The following is an 18112-nucleotide window of genomic DNA, read 5'->3' on the forward strand; positions in this document are numbered from 1 at the left end:
CATGTTTCTATGTGTCCATCAGAGCTGCAGTGTCCTCTCCTTGACTTCATACCTCCAGCTCACTTTTTTGTTTCTGGTCATGGATCCTCCTTTAACTCCTTAAGCTCACTTTCCTTGGCTTGTTAGTGAAATGCAGAGGTTCTACACTTCAGAAAGCACACCTTTTTGTCTTCTGAAGTATCATTGAAGAAAGGTTTAAAAGACCAGGTCTCATAGCTTCCTTTTGTTCTTCCTCCAGGGCATTTTTCACTGATTCAGCTCCAGCTCTTCAGAGAACTTCAGAAAATAACTTTCCTTACAGTGACTGTTTTTCCTTGACTTTTTCATGTTTTTGGCTTTCACCTCATTTGGGAATTCCATTATGTTTGAGGCTTTCTACAGACTCCACAGCCAACGTGTTACTAATTTTTGCAGCCAGCTGAAATTCAGATATTCCACATATATGGAGTGTATATGCCTTTCCCAGATAGCTTTGTGCTCTGCAGTAAATTATATATGCTCCTTAAATGTGATCTAGTGAAGCATATGGTCTTCCTTAAGCAAAAAGTAGAGCTGACATTCATGTAAACTGGTTGATCTTTGCAATTGTTTACATTTTCTATGTTCAGTAAATTTCAGAACAAGAAGAGAATAGCAGTAAAAGCATTATTATTATTATTGTCTTAATTTCTGTATTTTTTCTATCTCATATCTCGCATAAAGGTCTGTAACTTAAATAGCAGAGGCATACTGGGCCATATTCCTTATCCCATCCTACCAGTTTGGTGTAATTCAATTTCATTGTAAAATCACTGTAGCTGAGGGCAGGTGAGACTGTATACAGCATCTAATTCAGTACTAATTGGGGTAAACATATACAGTTACCACTAATACTTGCTGCAGAAATCTGATGTTCTTTTCCAGTTAGCTCCCTAAGCATGGAGGGTGAAATTCATTTGTGCAGAGAGTTAGACCAAACCCTATATATTAGGGCTGTCTTTTAAGACTGTAGTGAAAGTGAGTATAAAATCCATGCTAAAGCAATCATTACGGCATGAAAATATCACAAAATCACATTGGATAACTGCATAATAGTATGCTAACAAGAGACATCATTTGGGGTACCTGATGTGTGCAAGTTGAGGACACACTAAGTAGACCTAGTTTTATCAGGTTGTTTTGGTGTATCTCTACCAGATTACCCAACACACTAGGTGTGCTGGAGAATCTTTTGTTTGAGTGTATATACATAGCACTAAAGGTGATTGAATATGTAATTTTCCACGTACAAATACTGGCACTGAATTCAGGAGGACTACTTTTCTTTAGAGGTAACCATGTAAACATTTGCAGAGATAGCATCTATGTGTGTATATATTTTCAGTTACTTTAATGGCAGGCTTCAAGTGATTAATAAAATGATTTAGCAATGAGATTTTTATCAGTGTGCCTTCCTGTTGCCCGTTTTTGTTTAAAAGCATTACAGTCATTGTTTGTAGCTATTTCATGCAAGCTTCTGGACCACAGAAATACACAGATTCAGCTTTTGCACTACCCAAAATAGTCAGCTTCTGGAATGCAGAATAATTGTTCTGACCTCCTAAGGATAATTGTTGTCTTGTCTTTCATCTTGATCTGCAACAGACACAGTGTGGCTTCTAAAAATTTTGTCCTAACATTTTTTTCTCCCCAGTGAAGTACACTAATATATCAAAGTTAATTTCATCAACTCCAGCTCTGGGAAAAATGAGTCATTTGAAGAGACAGTAATAAATACTGTATATATTGACACAAAGCTTCCTAATAAATCTTCCAGAATTTTATAAGGAATTATGAAATTATTGTAATTATGTCCTTATGTGAAAGGAGAGATGGTATAAGAAAATATAAAAGCCTTTTTCAACATGGAAAGGCCATGACAGAGATACTTACCATAAGAATAAGGCATTTCTTTCATTTTTTTATTTCATAGACGTAGTTCTTTTTATTTTTAAATTTGGTGTGTTCTCTACTCTGATTGTGTGACAAACCCACATAAGCTACAGTGAAAACTCTGGTACATTTCTCATCCAGAAAAAAAGAGATAAGAAAACTACGCACGGAGTGCTAACAAGATTTTAGAGTAAATTACGTAAGAAACAGATTTCTTGCTCTTTGATTTTGTCAGCTGTGATTCTTACACAGAAACCCTGCCTTTCAAGGTGGGTTACTTTCAGATGCTGCATAATCCTGAGTCACCGAAACTAAAAGTGCCATAGCAACCAGAGCACGTATTTATAAACTATGCAGTTCTGAATCGGGTTTGCAATGGTGTATTCTCCCATCTTTCACGAGCTTTACACAGATTGCTGTCTCTGTATTCCTGAATGGCAATGCAAGCTAACATTTAAACTTGATGCACATAGAGGTGCTCTCACATACTTCTCCATGCACCCGTCTATTAAAGCAGCATTCTGTCTACTGACAATCTCAACAGTGCATAGGTTAAGCTAAAAATAGTTGTCTTGGCTACTAAAAAGTAACACTGTGTCCTTTAGAAATAGGGAAATACATTTATTTATAAAATTGACATTATAAAATCATTCTTACTTTCAATTAAATTTAAGTTTTGCCTAGTCATTTAATGAAAAAACCAGAACCGAACCATATGTTGTGTAACAGAAATACAGGCACTCTGTTTCTGTTCAGTCTCTGCACTCCTGGGAATGCTGCATACGTATGGCTGTAGACATAATGTTAGACACCGTCATGACAGTTGTCCGTTTTGGCCTCTTGCTGTTCAGAACAACTATCTTCGCTTTATTCTGATGTCCAAAAGGACGCATAATCTTACAGTAGCTTTTATGAACCTCTTTTCAGCATTTCTGCAGATAAAAGTATTTCTTTTCCACTCTTGTGTGTGGCTCGAGTCAAGGAGCGTACTGTTGAAACACACAGTTTAAATATTGAGGGGGAAGGGAATGACCTGTCCCTCTGAAATGCATGCAAGATGTTCCCTGTGAGTTGCATTCTGAACATATCACAGCTGAGAAGCATACTTCCAGGGCTGTGGGAGGATGATTTGGACAAAGAGAAATGAAAGATATCCTGTTATATACTCACAATGCAAATATACGTACACTCGAGGGTTATTGACAGCTGTAACACTTAGATTTCTGCTTTTCTGCTGCCAGAAAGGTATGTGAATTTCCTTTTTGCATATTTGATTTGGTGTTTGCAAATGTCCTTTCTCTAACTTGGGAGTTAAAGTACTAGAATCTGTGTGGCTGAACAACTGGCTTGGCTTGAATTCTGGGCATCTAGAAGTATGCACTGCTGCTCATGGTACCTGCAGGCTCTATTTTTATGAGCCAGCAGAGCATATGATGTAACTGCACATATCATGTTTAGTCTTAGCAATGTAGTAACACAGGTAACACACCTGTATCACTGATGAAAATAATGTCATCCCTTATCCTATTCAGACAGATATTACAGAGAAAACCAAGTAATTTTTAAAAGAGAACTGCTTTGATAGAGTACAGTGATGCTTTTATAATACTCATTAAGACCTGTTACACTGAATACAACAGAAACAACTTAAGCCAGTTTCCTTGCTCAGAAACCACTTTTTCTAGTAGTTCCATGTCCTAGTAAATGCTTGTACTGTTGCTTTCTGTCCCCTGTGTTTATTACTAGCCCTCTGCTGCAGAAAGTTACTTCTTCCATCAGTAACTCCTCAGGCTACAGCTTAACTGATCAGACTTCATCCCAAACCATCAAGTGACTCCTTCAGTGGCCTCCTGTTGTTCCTTAGCACAAAGCCATAAAGAAATTAAATTGCTTCATCCTGTCAGTTCAAAAGAAGAGTGGCTTAATTGAGACAATTAAACTGAGACAACATTAATCTGCAGCAACCACTAATGTAATGCTAAGGTACTCCAGAGGCTTTAATGTCTATATCATGAACACACAGAGATGTATACTTCAGAATCTTCTTAAATGGCTTCTGGTTTGAAAGGCTTATGACTTTCAACCTTCATCTGATGAAATCACATTTTCTAACCATTCCTAGACTGCCTTGCTGACCTGCAACTCCCCCATTCAATCATCTCAATAACTCGAAAGGCCCCATTGAGAAGGAACCCATAAAAATCCTTTTCCTTTAGCAGATGCTTAAAGCAACTCAAAACCATCTTCTTCCCACCAACATATTATTCAGTCACATAGCGTAACATGAGGAAAAGGCTGTAACCTCTAGATCTTTACCATTTTTTTTTTCCTTTTTTAAACATTCTGGATTTAGGACACAGCTTCTCCTTCCCTGAAAGAAAGGCATCTCTTCCAGCATTTTCTCAGAGACATAGGCTGATGTTTCACTAGATAATGGCGGCATTCAGGCAGGTTACTGCCATGGAAAGGGCCAATCCTCATTTCTTTGTACTGCCTATTCCCTACCCCTGGAAGCACAGACAGCATTCCCAACCTTTCCTCAGGCTTTGGTGTTCATGAAACCTGCGTTGTCTGTACTAGCAGACTATTTACTTCTTGGTTTGGCTAGTTTTTGGCTGGTCTAGCAAACTGAGCAGACTCATCAAAGGGTGACAGGTGGCTTCCAAAAGAGATGGGAGTGCATGGCAAGCCCTGAGGAAGGACAGAAGCACTCTCCTCAGAAGCAGGAAGACATTAGGTAGGCTCAACCATCACGTGAAAGCACACCGTAGTTCTAGCTGTGACCATTAAATCATTATTTTTCTTCTCTGGGAAGGTTTCTTTAATGGCTTGATGTACTTTGGACCTGGATTCTGACTTGTGGAAAACAAATCTGCTAGAGTAAGGTAAACTAGAGTAAGGCGAGCAAACATGAAGCGAGCCAGGACCCCAGCTGAAACTCATGCACCAGCCGCAACTACGCAATGCTGATATTATCACCCGTGTCCACTTGCCCCTTCCTCCCAGGCATGTTTGGGTCATGATCATTTACTTCCTTTTGTGCAACACTGGTATAGCTACTTCTTTATGATTATGAAACAGTCATGGTACACTTTTACTTCAAGCACTGAGATCTAAACCACTGATTTTGCTGAGGTCAGACATTTGGCTCCAGGTTGTGTTAAGCATTCCTTGATTTCTGCTTTTGTCTATATGCATTTTGTTGCTCTATCCATCTGATGGAACCAGCTCAAGAAAGTTAAAGCTGTTCCCAGAAAAGTTCTGTGTTACACTTAAGACAAATGCATGGGTGGGTAGATAGATAGATAGATACATACATACATACCTGTATGAAATTACATTATTTCAGCTAGATTAATAACAGTAAAATTAACTTTCTGCTTGTGTATAGTAGTTTTAAGGTACAATTTAAAAATTGAATTGTTTTGATTATTTTTTTTATTAACATTTTGATTACTTATTTAGGACTGTGGGCTGATAAATAGAATAGCTAATAGAAAGCTGAAACATTTCTGGCTCTGAATCTAAATCTTGATTTTGCATGGGATAAATAACTCAAAGCCCTTAATTTTGTATTTCTGACCTCGGTTTGTATTAAACCTCAAGAGGTGAATAAAGAATTTTAATCACATGAATTAGAATGTTTCCACTCGCAGTGTTCATAATTTAAGATTTAAGAGATGTAAATTAAAGTCTTAATAAAGATATAAAAGCCTGATGGAGATAAAGCATCCAATGCTGCAACTTGTTTTGCAGTGGGAATTTTGATTGTTAGCAAAGAGTGCTCTGAAAGACCCACAAACACTCTTGTGTGTTAGAAAACACTAAAGCGATTTATTTGCTAAAATGTTTACATTACAGTTCTGAAGGCTCCTATATTTAAAAAATGTAGGGTTTGCAATTTTGAAGTTGTGCATAATATTAAATCTTATGAGCTTGGAAATATCTGTGTTACTCGATAACATTGGAGAAGAGGCCTAACTACTATAAAAAAGGAAACAGTTTAAAAAATTAAAAGCTTAAAGTATCATTCCAATGTATTCTTTCTGTAACAAATACCTAACCCATACTTAAATTCAAAATCTATGTCACTGCTTTTCCACACTGCATCTTTCAGAAGATTCTTACTTCCACAGAGATGCCAGGCAGTTCCCTGCACAAACCAGGAATATCCTGCAACCATATCCTGCATACAGCCTCCATCATATCACACTCACACTTCTCTGCAGCAGCAAAGGAAAACGCATTTCTTAATATTTTATACCCAAAATGTATGCAGTAATTTTAGTGAAAAATTTCTTCTAGAAGTATAATAATCATATTGGTGATAGATACATACATAGGTCATGTTAGACACTTGCTCTGTCTAGAGAATGTCTAAATGTATCAATTTGTTTTTATTTAAAACAGTCAAGGCTTGATTTAGGAACTCCTACATGTTTTAGTGAGTTTGTATTAGCTCCCACTAATATCTCCCTGAATCCCACTGGAGTTACTTATGCAAGCAAATGATTTCCAGTATAAGTTCCAAAATCTGAAATTTAGTTATGTGTAACTGATGAGGTCACACAGCAAACAGACAATTTCCAGCCTTACTGTTTGTTTAGGTTAAATATATTATCGGAGATCTGGAATTGTATTCCTCTGTTATATAATGTTCACACAGATTCACACTTTAGTAAGGAGAATCAGGCCTCAAAGAAGCAGTTACCCCTCTGGTCCTCTTGCGTAGAGAGATAAAGCTAAATATAACATAAAGCACACCATTTGCCCATACAGTGCTACATGAGCTCCATACCATAATCAAAACATAGTTAAACAAAACCAGGCAGTTACCTAGAAACAAAAGCACAAAAGTCTCTGTATCTGTCACATGCCTGAAAGCATTTATGGTCAGATCCTGCTGCAGTTGTTCACATTGTACAGTACTTACAAGCGGTCTCATTGAGGTACTAGAGTATTAAAAACAATTTGGAAGTTAATAAGTGCTTCATTTGCTTTTAAAATTGCCCTAAAATAAGCACCATTTAGATTCAGTATTTGCTTTAATGATTCCAGCATACAGTGGCCTTGTTAGGTTTGTGTTACCTGGCTTGGGTGCAAGATATGCAAGCACAGAGCTCAGCCTAAGCTGCAAAATTCTGTTAGTCTAAATTAAACCTAGCCTAACTTAGTTTACACTTAAGCTTTATGCAGCTCTGGGAATGCTACTACCAGTAGCCAAGCTAGTTAGTTTTAAGGTAACTCAGGCACATCTTCCTTGTGTCTCCTGTATCTGTTGATGTTTCTTTCACCTGCTGGCATGGAACTTTAACAGGATCAAATCATCAGCTGATATAAATATATTTTAACTACACTGGATGAAGGCCTGAACTTTGGATTTTAGTACTTTAGGTATAAGATTTGTGTTTCACTCATAGAAATACACGTTTTGAGAAAGTCCAGACTAACTATACCTCTACTGAAACAAATGGAGACACCTAATTCACAAAAGTGTGCTTGAATTTGGTTGATACCCAAATATAATGTGATAATGAAATACAGTTGCTATGCTTTACCTGAATGACATGGTGAACACAGATAATGTTCTCAGGCGAGCTGAAGCCAGCTTTTATAAAGCTGAAACCAGCTTTTATAAAGGTCAGTAGAAATGCCTTGGTCCCCTCTGATCCACATGGTAGATTTCTGTCTACCTCTGTGTCTCTGCTCAGCATCTTGGCACACATTTGAGGCATCTACACAGTGTGTCTGTACTTAGCATTTAAATTTACTCTGTATCCTAAAAGTTAGTATAGGTGTACACAGTATGTCTAACTGAGCAAGTGTAGACAGAGATGGATTCAGTTTTTCTGTGCTCCAAGCTGCTGTGTATCTTGTCTGGAAATAAAAGAGCTCTTCCTTTCAGGTAATGTAGGTTGTGGCTCCTAGACCAAAGGTAGCTTGTTTCTGCCCAGCTTGGAGCACTAGCGAAACAAGCTGCTGTCTGTCGGCACCTGTCTGTGTAGACTGTTATGACGGGACATGGGTGTTGCAAGCCTCATAGTGAGGCCCCGGGGTTGGAGTCTGGGTGGAGGCAGGAGCCAGGTGATGTAATTAAGGCAATCTGAAATCAAGAACCAGAAACATATAATACTCATTATCTTGACAGAGCAAGGCAAGCATATGGTTAGAGGTAGGGTTTGGCACCAAGGAGCTTGCACGCATCTTGAAAAGAGCGCAGTTAAACTTCACATGGATCCAGGAAACAAGGGAGTGCAATTCATGAGGTGGGTCCAGGAGAAGGAGCAGAGCAGCAGCTTGTGTGCTTGGGCCAGACTACGACTGAACAGGCAGCAGATGTGAGCTGGATCCTGAACAATGAAACCAAAGACAACAACCAAGACCAGGCCTAGAGGCAAGGCAGAGAACAGAGTTTAAGTAACTGTACTTGTTCTTAAGACATCTTCTGTGCACTCCCTATCTACCAACATCTAATGACATCTGTCTGCTGGCTATAACACCTGTGTTGGAGGCTGGGTCCGCTTCCTGAGGGCACAGCACCCAATGACTGGCTGTGTGAGGGAAGAGTCATCTTTCTTGGCTAGTCATTGCACAGTCATACCTAGAAGGGACTGCATTTATTAATTTTAATGAAGTTAGAGCAGGACGGCAAAGAAATCTGTGGAACATTTGTTTCTACATAATATTAATCAGTGTAATAATGAGGTGCAATCATATAATCAGGTCCATTGAATCCTATAAGATGTAGTAGGTATGCATATGCTTACATGTACACTTATTAAGTAAGCATACACTTTTTAAGGCCTGTACTTCAATATAAGCTGGAGCCTTAATTTTTAAGGTGATGAAAGGATGTAATAAACAGTGGAATGGGCATTTCAGTACCTGTAGGGCTGTAGGTGGTGCAAGAAGATGTGTGCCAGTCATTATAATAAAACGTTTTGAGCAGAGATGTGTGCATCTCTGCATAGGGCCTGTGGAATGACTGCCAGGAGATTAATGGCAATACTTATATTCATCTAATCAAAGATATATAACAACAGTTATGTCTGTAGCACCCATTGCTCTTGTGCAGCAGAACTGGATGCGAGTCTTTTTCCTTTGGTGTGTCTGCTGCTAGCTGGAAAGCTGTGAGGCTTACATACATATGTGAGAAGCTGAGCTTCTGCCAACGTACCACTTGACACTATTCCGGCTTTTGGTCCTTCAAAACCAAAAAGCTTTTGGCCTTTGCCATTTAGACAGTGCACCAGTTCACCCCAACCTTACCTACTTTTAGACATACACCTTACCTTTAGACTTACAAACTATTAGTAAGACTAATTACTGTCAGCAATGAAATGGGCTTTTCTGCATGCTGAATTACTCACATTTGCTTGTTTCTCTCAGACACCTTCCTCAAACAGAATTTTCTTCTTGAAGTAACATACATAAGATTGTAAAGTGCACTCACATTTGCTTATCTTCTGGATCTGTTGACAATGATCTTTTTCCCCCCAGTGGGAAGGCAGAAAGGGGTGAAGAAAAAAAGCAGCAATTTCAAATAATTTTTGTATTCCTTCCATGTTAAATAAGGAAATGAAAAAGGTAATGTCATATCTTGTTAGATATACTTATCGTGTTAGGATATGTATCCAAAGTAAATACTGAGGTTTCCAGTACTTTATGTTTTTTCGGATGACTTTGTCATGCCCCAGTAAACAGGTTGCATGTATTGGCCTTGCTCTAGAAAAAGGAAGATTTTATAAAGCTTTAGGATTATTTTCCTCTGGTTCTACAGCATAAAATTCTATTGCATCAGATTTAAGAATCACTAGGGTTTCTCATGAGATAAGTTTATTTTCAACTCTGTGATGTACAAACCCCATTGATTTTCCATCATTTTAGCACGTTAAAATACATTAATTCACTATTTCAATGCACTGTTATATTATAGAGGTCCTAATTCTATTGACGAGAGGCTTGATTCTCTGGTGCTGTGTTTTAGAGAGTGTTTGCACAGTCCGAGTTCAGTCATCAAAATTAGGTGGTCAGAGTTGCCCTTCAGAAAGGTCTTTTGCTTTCCAGTGACTGTAGAGTCCAAGGAGACTGCTGTCCTAAGGTGGGTGCCTGAAGTCAGGCAGCCTTAATGTCCCCCATTTCACACTCATTTAAACCAACCAAATGCAAGTGCGAAGTGGAATGAAAGGACTAGGCTTCTGGTGGGATAATTTTAAAGATTCCTGTTATGTTTTCTTTGCACACCTATAAGTGGCTGGACAGTAAATCAAGCTCTTTCAATTACATCTCAGTGTGCAAAGAGACTTGTTGACAATACGCAACTTATATGAGCAAAGGAAGCAGAATCCAAAGACTTACCTTGCATAGCAAGGAAGGAGTTATTATTTGCAACTTTAGTTACAGCTCTTGGATTTCCATAGCTTTCACTGTTGATCCCATGCTTTGTAGATTTGTTTTGGAAATGTGTTTTATTACACACTTCAGACTTGACCCCCTGTTCAATACTCAGTATAGTCAGCTGCATGCTACCATGCATTAGTGCTGTGGTCACATCTACATCAACAAGTAATTCAGTGCAATAGAAGCAGATCAGCAGCTGGAAATGGCTGGTACTGAGTCCTACATTTATATTCTGTATGTATGGGCATCTTAGATCAAATTTACTGTGATGCTTGAGCTATTTCTAGTTTTATATTGTGGGTGTCGCCTATCATCCGTGTATTTCAAAATCCTTCTGCCCTAATTAGGCATGGAGCGCTGCAGACGATACACTTTTGGAGTGAAATGTACAGGTTCATTTCGCCCAGAAACAGTACCTTTTATACGCACCAGCCCCACTCCGCAAACCAAGCCAACACACAGTGAGTGGGGATGATCAGAGGATTCACTTCAAAACCTCACTCCTATTCTAAACAAAAACACTGCTGGAGGTGCAGCTCCTACGAACCAAAGACTGCTTACTGAGGCTGTGCTTGCACTACTGTAAATCAGTGACCAAATCCTCAGCAGGATCAGGACCACTGCCTTTAATAAAAATGCACATAATGTCGCTGTACATCTGGGTGATGAACTACATCAGCCTGCTATTTCATCACTGCTGAGCCTTGTAGTTAGAACAATGGAAACAACTGTAGATTTGCAGTTTTTCACTTTATTTTGTTATGGGGCATTCATTATATACAGTGGATAAAAACCAGCTATCCTGGGTTGTCATGCAGGAAGAATTCACTTTTAAAGAACTGAAGAGAGATGCTTATTTTCATTTTTAGAAGCAAACAACACATGACATAAGTTACTGTGAATATGTGAATGATAATAATCTGAACCCTTGTATTTCACTGAATATGCTCCTAATAAATTACCCTTGGTCTTCTTACATTTGTAATGTCTCAGAACAATTTGCTGCTGTCCCAAGGCATGAACTTTTTGGTCTGACAGTAAGAGCATTTAATCTCCAGCTCACTTTAAACAGATTCTTCCAGCTCAGAACAGAGAAGTCTGGCAACAAAAGTACATGTTAATGCCATAGTGATGAATGATTTAAAAGGGGTTATTTAACTTGCCTACTAATAAAAGTTATTTTCCTGTAACTTTCAAATTTTAATGTAAATAATAAAAACACCTGGTCCTTGTGCAACCTCTGTAACCTTTGGTAACTGCTTTACAAAAGCTGTCATGTTTATTAAATCCTTGGGAAGAGACTCCAAGTTTCAGGTTAGAAATCTATTATCTCAAAAGCTCTGTTTTTACAAACAAAAGGAGTTTATTGAAAACTTCTAAACAAGAGTAACCACAGTACAATTGAAGACGCACGAGAGAAGGTTCTAATTTTAAACTAATTTGAGTTAGGAGTATAAAGCATGTAAAATTTCAGAGGTTTTAGAAAATTAGGTTTCAACTAAGGTAGCCCAGACTGGAAAAGTTTATTTTTAAACAGCATCCATATAATGAATATAATTTGAGGAGTGTTCAGAAGCCCTGGGGATGCTTTAAAATGAATCACAGTCTAGGTTTTTTCTACCACTTTTCCTTAGAGGTGTTCAGGGGAGGTGTGATAAGAGTAATGCCCCTTTTTGCTGGTGGTTAGTGTCCTAAATCTGTTAAAATATTAATAATACAATAACTATCAGGAGAGGAAGATTCTGCTTTAGAATCTGCATGGAGGTGCTTGCTCACTGCAGAGATTTGGATGATTCTCTTTAGAAAGAACTGGAAAAGCATTTTTGGTGTCTTTAGTGTAACAAAGTCTTTCCAGCATTCCAAAGATGGGTTGTATTTCAGAGTCTGTTAAAGAAAATGTTTTTGGGTGAAAAACAATTACTTAAAAGAAACTACTGCTAAGGAGGTATTGTATATGCCTTTAGTGGAGAGAAGCTTCAATTGCTTCCATGGAGTTCTGTGGCAATAGTGACTAAAAATGATGAAGACACTGCTGTCACATAATAAGCAGAGATGATTAATAGTAATAATAATAACAACAACAATAATGTAATTATTGAGCAGGCTTCCACTGATTTGAATTTTCCACAGATTTAAATTTTAGCAACTACAACCATCTGGAAGAGATGGGTTTGTAGATTCACTCTGTCTTTATTGAATGATGAAGACTCTAATTTGAGAAGATTGCAAGAATTTCTATTATGTTGCTGTGTCTTCAAGGATAATTAGTGTGGATTTTGTATTTGCCCTGAAAGCCAGACATAATCACTCTTCCAGCTCAGCCCTCTGATGCCTTCCATCCTGGCCACTCTGTTGAACTGGGACATGAGATATACTCTTCCTTTCCTTGTTTTGTAATCCAGCCCTTTGGCAGCCAGGCATTCAGGGACCTAGAGAAAGGCAAGGAAAAAAATTCTCTCTGAGTTGCACTGTTGAAGGAGACCCTTAAGGCTGATCCTGAGCAGAGGATATATAAACTGAGGTATGAAGACAGGTTTCCTGATAAATGGAATTAAGGTACCAATCTGTAGGCTGTAGACTGCGAACGGTCGAAGCAGAAAGATATCTTGTCAATTTGATTGTCAGCAGCCTGTTTGCAGGCATAACTATAGTTTCCATGGTATAATGATGAGTAAAGATTGGTGTATTTTACAAGCTGTTGTCAGAATAATGATGAAGACTGCTAACATATAGCAAATCTGATGTGGCTACTGTTAAATATAGGTAGGTCTATGCACCATGATTAAATATATAGGTCTATGCACCATGATTTTACCAGTAGAACTGCCCCTGGTTTGGCATTTATTTCTGTTTTGCAATCTGAAGTCTAGTTGGTAAAATCTCAACTGTTTGCTGATTAAATAAAACTAGCTGATACGTATTCCTGTTTGTTTCTTTTCCATTACTGCATACCTGGATGCTGCATTAATCCTCAGTGAAAACAGTCCTTCACCAAAGATGCCTGTCTTCTACAGGTAGGACTGTTCATGTTTTTGACTTGAACTCCATGCCCCAAAGTCACAGCGATTACATCTCAAACCCTTCCATTCCCTCCATTATAATTGCCAGTGTGTTTTTCAAATGCCTCTTTTCCAATACATTCACCTCTAAAGCATAAAACTGTGACCTGGTGCAGATCTTAAAAAAAAAAAAAAAAAAAAGCCATTCGAAGTCTATGTCCTTTTCACTCCCAGGAAAGAAGCCTGAAATTCCTCAATCCACAGGAAGAAGAATTGGTGATAAGCTTGGCTGCAGTGCAACCCCAGGAATAATGATGATACTCTGGCAGAATTATCACTGTGAACTATCCCATAGCATAAGTTCTTGACCCCTTTCAGCTTATTCTAACAACCCTTTGGCATCCTGACAAGCAAAAAATCAGTCAGAATCTCAAGAATAGTCAGTTACCACAGTTGACATCCAGCAGTCCACTGGTCATGTCCTTCAAGTATTCATTATACTGGGATTTGCTGAACTCTCCTAAATGAGCCATCAAAAGCAAATAAATACTTCTAAGAATATCCTTATGGAAAACTTTAAAGAGTTTTCTGATTTACGGTATTCTCCTTGCTCGTTAGACACTTCTCAGTGGCCTTCCTGTGCTATGCTTGAAAAGCAAGCATAGGAACTTACCCAGAAGAAAGAATAAAGAGAAAAAAGAACATGATCTCTAACTTGGTTGAGAGTGTGCAGAAGTCAAGAAGTGAAATGTGCATCTTTTCAAGAGAAGGCAGAACTAGAAGGTGGCTCAGGAAGCATACAAGTTGTATACAGCCTTTCAAATACCAAAAGAATGTATTACAAAGCATTAGGACACAGAAGAATGTAAAATTACTTGCTAAGAGATGTACAGATGGTATTGTGATCTAGGTTACAGGCATCTTCTGCCACATGATAACATATTATGGCCAAACCAGGTCTTTTCACTTGACCATAGTGTATACTAAGGGGAATGATATGCTAAACTGTGATTCATGTAAGAATGATCAGTACTTCAGATTTTCTTTGTTCATGGCTTAAATCTTCATGGAAATATCTCTGCTATGATTTCTTACATAGATGATTATTTACTTTGGCTTTCAAAACTGACATACTCATTTAAAATCCCCAGCTCATTTAAAGTCTAAATGCAAGCCAACTACAATGACACAAATTAGCACAAAGCAGATATTCTTCTGATTCTGACATACTGTCAAAGCATGCCCTTAAGGCCTCCTTCAGGTGCACATCTCCAGTCAGCTCTGATAATTGCCTTTGTGTCTGGCAGTTCAGCATCAGCAGGGGTATCTTTGTCCCTACTCCTTTTTCTGGAAACATTTTCCTTTTTGCTTTACAAATATTCTGTAAAATGCAACATTTAAATATCACAACAAAAATATTTTGACTTACTTAGACACGGCCTAATTATGAGGTGTTTCCAGCATCCGTCTACAAATACACATTAAACAGTCATTTTGCATGGCAATGCAAAATGTTGAAGCTATGCTTACATCTGCCTTTGCATCCCAGTGGCTCAATGATGAATAGGAAAAATAAGTGGTTCCTGAGGAAGCTGTTAGTCTGGCAACAATACCAATGTGAATGAGCCAGTCTAGGAAGATGTCCCCCCTTAGGATTTTCAAAAAGCATAACAAAATCCTTTCATTCTGAAGATTTACAGATGTCCCCAGCCAGTCGTGTTCACAGTAATGATGTGTCCCCAGTGACCCAATAACATTTGCACAGCCCTGGTAAATTAGCTCTTTTTCTTTCATTGGCAAAGTAGAGAGGAGGCTGTGGACAGCAAAGCTGTGATATTACTTCCCTCTGAATCAGAGTTTGGGAGGCAAATTGCATTGCGTTCCTCTGTTACTTTCCCTATAATGCCCATGGTCACAATGAAGTCTTGGATGAAACACCTTGCATCTTTCAGCTTCCATGCAGTTGCTGAAAAAACAAATAATAGTCTTCTGCAGTATGTCACCTCTTTGCTCCATCAAAGCTCTGATCATACAGTGAATGCTGAGTTGGAGGGCTGGGGCTGAACAATCCAAGAGAGTTGTCTTTAACAACTTCTCTTCCCCTGGTGATCATCATGAAAATTCACCCTCACTTCTCATTACTTGTTTTGCAATCTGTAGCTTTATCTTACCAAGTGTAGGTGTTATTTGACTGCCAGTAACAATTAGGAACTCATCTATTGTCCACTCCAGTTGTTTTCACTGCTTTACAACCAGTCATTTTAGTAATTGTGGAAAGTCTGCAAATAATAGAACACCTTCCCCCCCCCCCCAAGTGTTATACCTGTTTCTAATACCAAAACATTTATTGACCTGTGTATCACCTGTATTTCTGTGCAAATTAATGAAGAGAATGAACCATGACAGGAAAAAGAATATGGCGGTTACACAGGAAATGCAAAATAGAAGACAGGAGAAGAGAAGACTATAGGAAGTGTAGGTTGGTATGTAAGAACTTTTCCTCATAGGTCCCATCACAAGCCTAAAAAGGGATTTTGGACTCACAGCACAACACTAAGCTGTCCTCCGGGGCAGTACCACAGCTTGCAGTAGGATGAGGGACGATGGGACATGTCCCTGCAGGGTTCCCTGGGGAAGGCCACCACAGGTAAAAAGCACTGGCTTCTCACACGGTCTGTCCAAACTGTGGTGCTGGCAGCTGCCTGCCAGAAGTAACCCCAGCAGGTGAACATCCTTGTGCTGACATGACCTGAGTATTTGAAAATCAGCCACCTCCGTGTACCTCCTGCTCGCTGAGCTCTGCCATAGCATGGAGAAGGTGTTAGAGCAAGTACTTTACTCCAATATTCATATGGGTTCTCTCCAAGGTGCATCTGCAGCTGCAGCCTGCTGATACTTCGCAGGCCTCAGGGCAGAGTTAAGGCTGCGTTTCAGAAGTGGATGTATTTCACCTCTCTACTTCCTGCATTTTAGGATTGCGAGTTTCTGCCATTTCAATGATTAATTTCCTACTTTTTAGAAGCTAATTCATGCAAGGACCAGGCTAGTAGGTAGCTCAGGGAGTGTTCTTTTCCCCAGCTAGGAGCTGTGCAGCTGATGTGGACTGCCCCAAACAGCTACCACAGTTCAACTTCACCGCTTGTGAAAGTCAATTTGCATATGCCTTAAGATAATTTTTAATTGTAACATTTGCTTCTGATGCTGTTTATATGCTAAGTCTGAAGCATCTGTGATCAGCATGTCTGAGCCACTGTCTGAGCCCTACATGCTTAAGAACATGTTAGCAAGATCATAGTGATTTTCTAAACACATACTTTTTTGGAGAGTATAATTCTGAAAATCAAATTAAACTTGCCCACCTTAGCATTAGTTACATTGCATTTCAAGAGCAACAGAAACAAAAGAAAAGCTTTTTATTTCATTGAATATTGCCGTCATTGAACAGTAAGTACCGTTCTGTTTTCACAGAGATTATCAGGGCAGCAGTGTTGAATGTGAAGAGAATAAGTTCAGCCACAGACTGCTGGCTTTAAGAAGAATGGAAATCTTGTGAAAGTATTTAAATTACATCAATTTAAAATTGGCAGTGAAAGCATATTCGTAAATCAAGATAATCTTTGTAAAACATTAGAGCACCAACATATTTTACAGTGCTTGTCCTGCAGTTAAGTAAAGTTTGTGACTTTTAACCAGAACCAGAAAGAAAGAATAAAAAGCCGGTTTGCAGGAGACCTACTGCTTGCAAAGGCAAATGTAGCAGCCATTATGCACTTAGCATTAATCACACTGTTTTGATACTAGTTTTGCTGAAGACTGGGATGTCTGCCAATGCATTGGGATTGTTCCCCTTTTCTTTCCAAAATATGCCCTGAAATCTCCAACTTCCAGAAGCCCTCGGTCAGTGTCTTTTTTGAGAGATACAGCCACTAATTGTTTAGGCTTCTGTCCACAGCATCAGAAAATGAGATTTGCAACGACCTCTCTCAGCCTAGGGGTGAGAGGGCCGCAGCCTGAGCCACACTGATGCGTCCCCACTGCTCTCGCTGTCCAACAGCCTTGCCTCCACTCTCAGTGCCTTTGTGTGATCTTCATGATGTAGTACTTAGTCCCGCTCTTTACGGATAAGTCTGCCCCTACATTACAAAAACAGCTTTTTAAAAGGTTTAAGGTAGCACATTGCTCTAAGCCCACTGTTGTGAACTGGTGAGATGGATAAATAAAATAGAATTCCTCAAAGGGAAGAAATCAATTTTCTAGTGGCTATGGATAAAGGCAAAGAAGTCCTTGATATTCGAAAACCATAAACCAGGAAATTAATGAATTAATTAATTAATTGATGAATGGATAGAGCTAAAGAGAGGACATATATCAGTTATTTACAATTGAAAATTGTTTCTATCTTAGCTATCTCTAAAGCCATATTGTCCACCTATGGGGATGTTGGGTTTTTTTTCATGTTGATGTGAACAGAATGTGAAAAGATTGTTCAATCTATGTACGTTTTTGTCTTAAGAAAGGGAAAAGATACAGGCAGGTAGATAAGATGGATGGACAGATGGATGAATGGATGGATGATAGACAGATGATTGGATGCATGCATGGTGGGGTAGATATACATGCACACACACATACAAGCACCCCACAAGAATAACTGGAAAAGAATGAATGATGGAGCCAAAGCACAATGTGTCAGTAGTCAGCATACACTGAGTATGTACTTTGACAGATTTCAAAAATATGAGTTGAAATTGTGAGACAGAATATCTGTGATAGAAAATCTGTTAGGTTTGCACGTAGGGGCA

At 38.8% G+C, this 18112-nt stretch overlaps 1 long non-coding RNA gene across 1 annotated transcript in view; it reads left to right on the forward strand.

The window, feature by feature from the left end:
• The window catches only part of LOC136009452 (uncharacterized), a 42058-nt gene that overhangs the window by 2089 nt on the left and 21857 nt on the right, over nucleotides 1-18112 (forward strand). Inside the window, exon 2 of the long non-coding RNA XR_010610573.1 lies at nucleotides 13287-13325. This is a non-coding gene — a long non-coding RNA (uncharacterized LOC136009452). The remainder of the gene's footprint in view (nucleotides 1-13286; nucleotides 13326-18112) is intronic.

This window comes from Lathamus discolor, chromosome 1, assembly GCF_037157495.1.
Source record: "Lathamus discolor isolate bLatDis1 chromosome 1, bLatDis1.hap1, whole genome shotgun sequence".
Taxonomy (NCBI): Eukaryota; Metazoa; Chordata; class Aves; order Psittaciformes; family Psittacidae; genus Lathamus; species Lathamus discolor.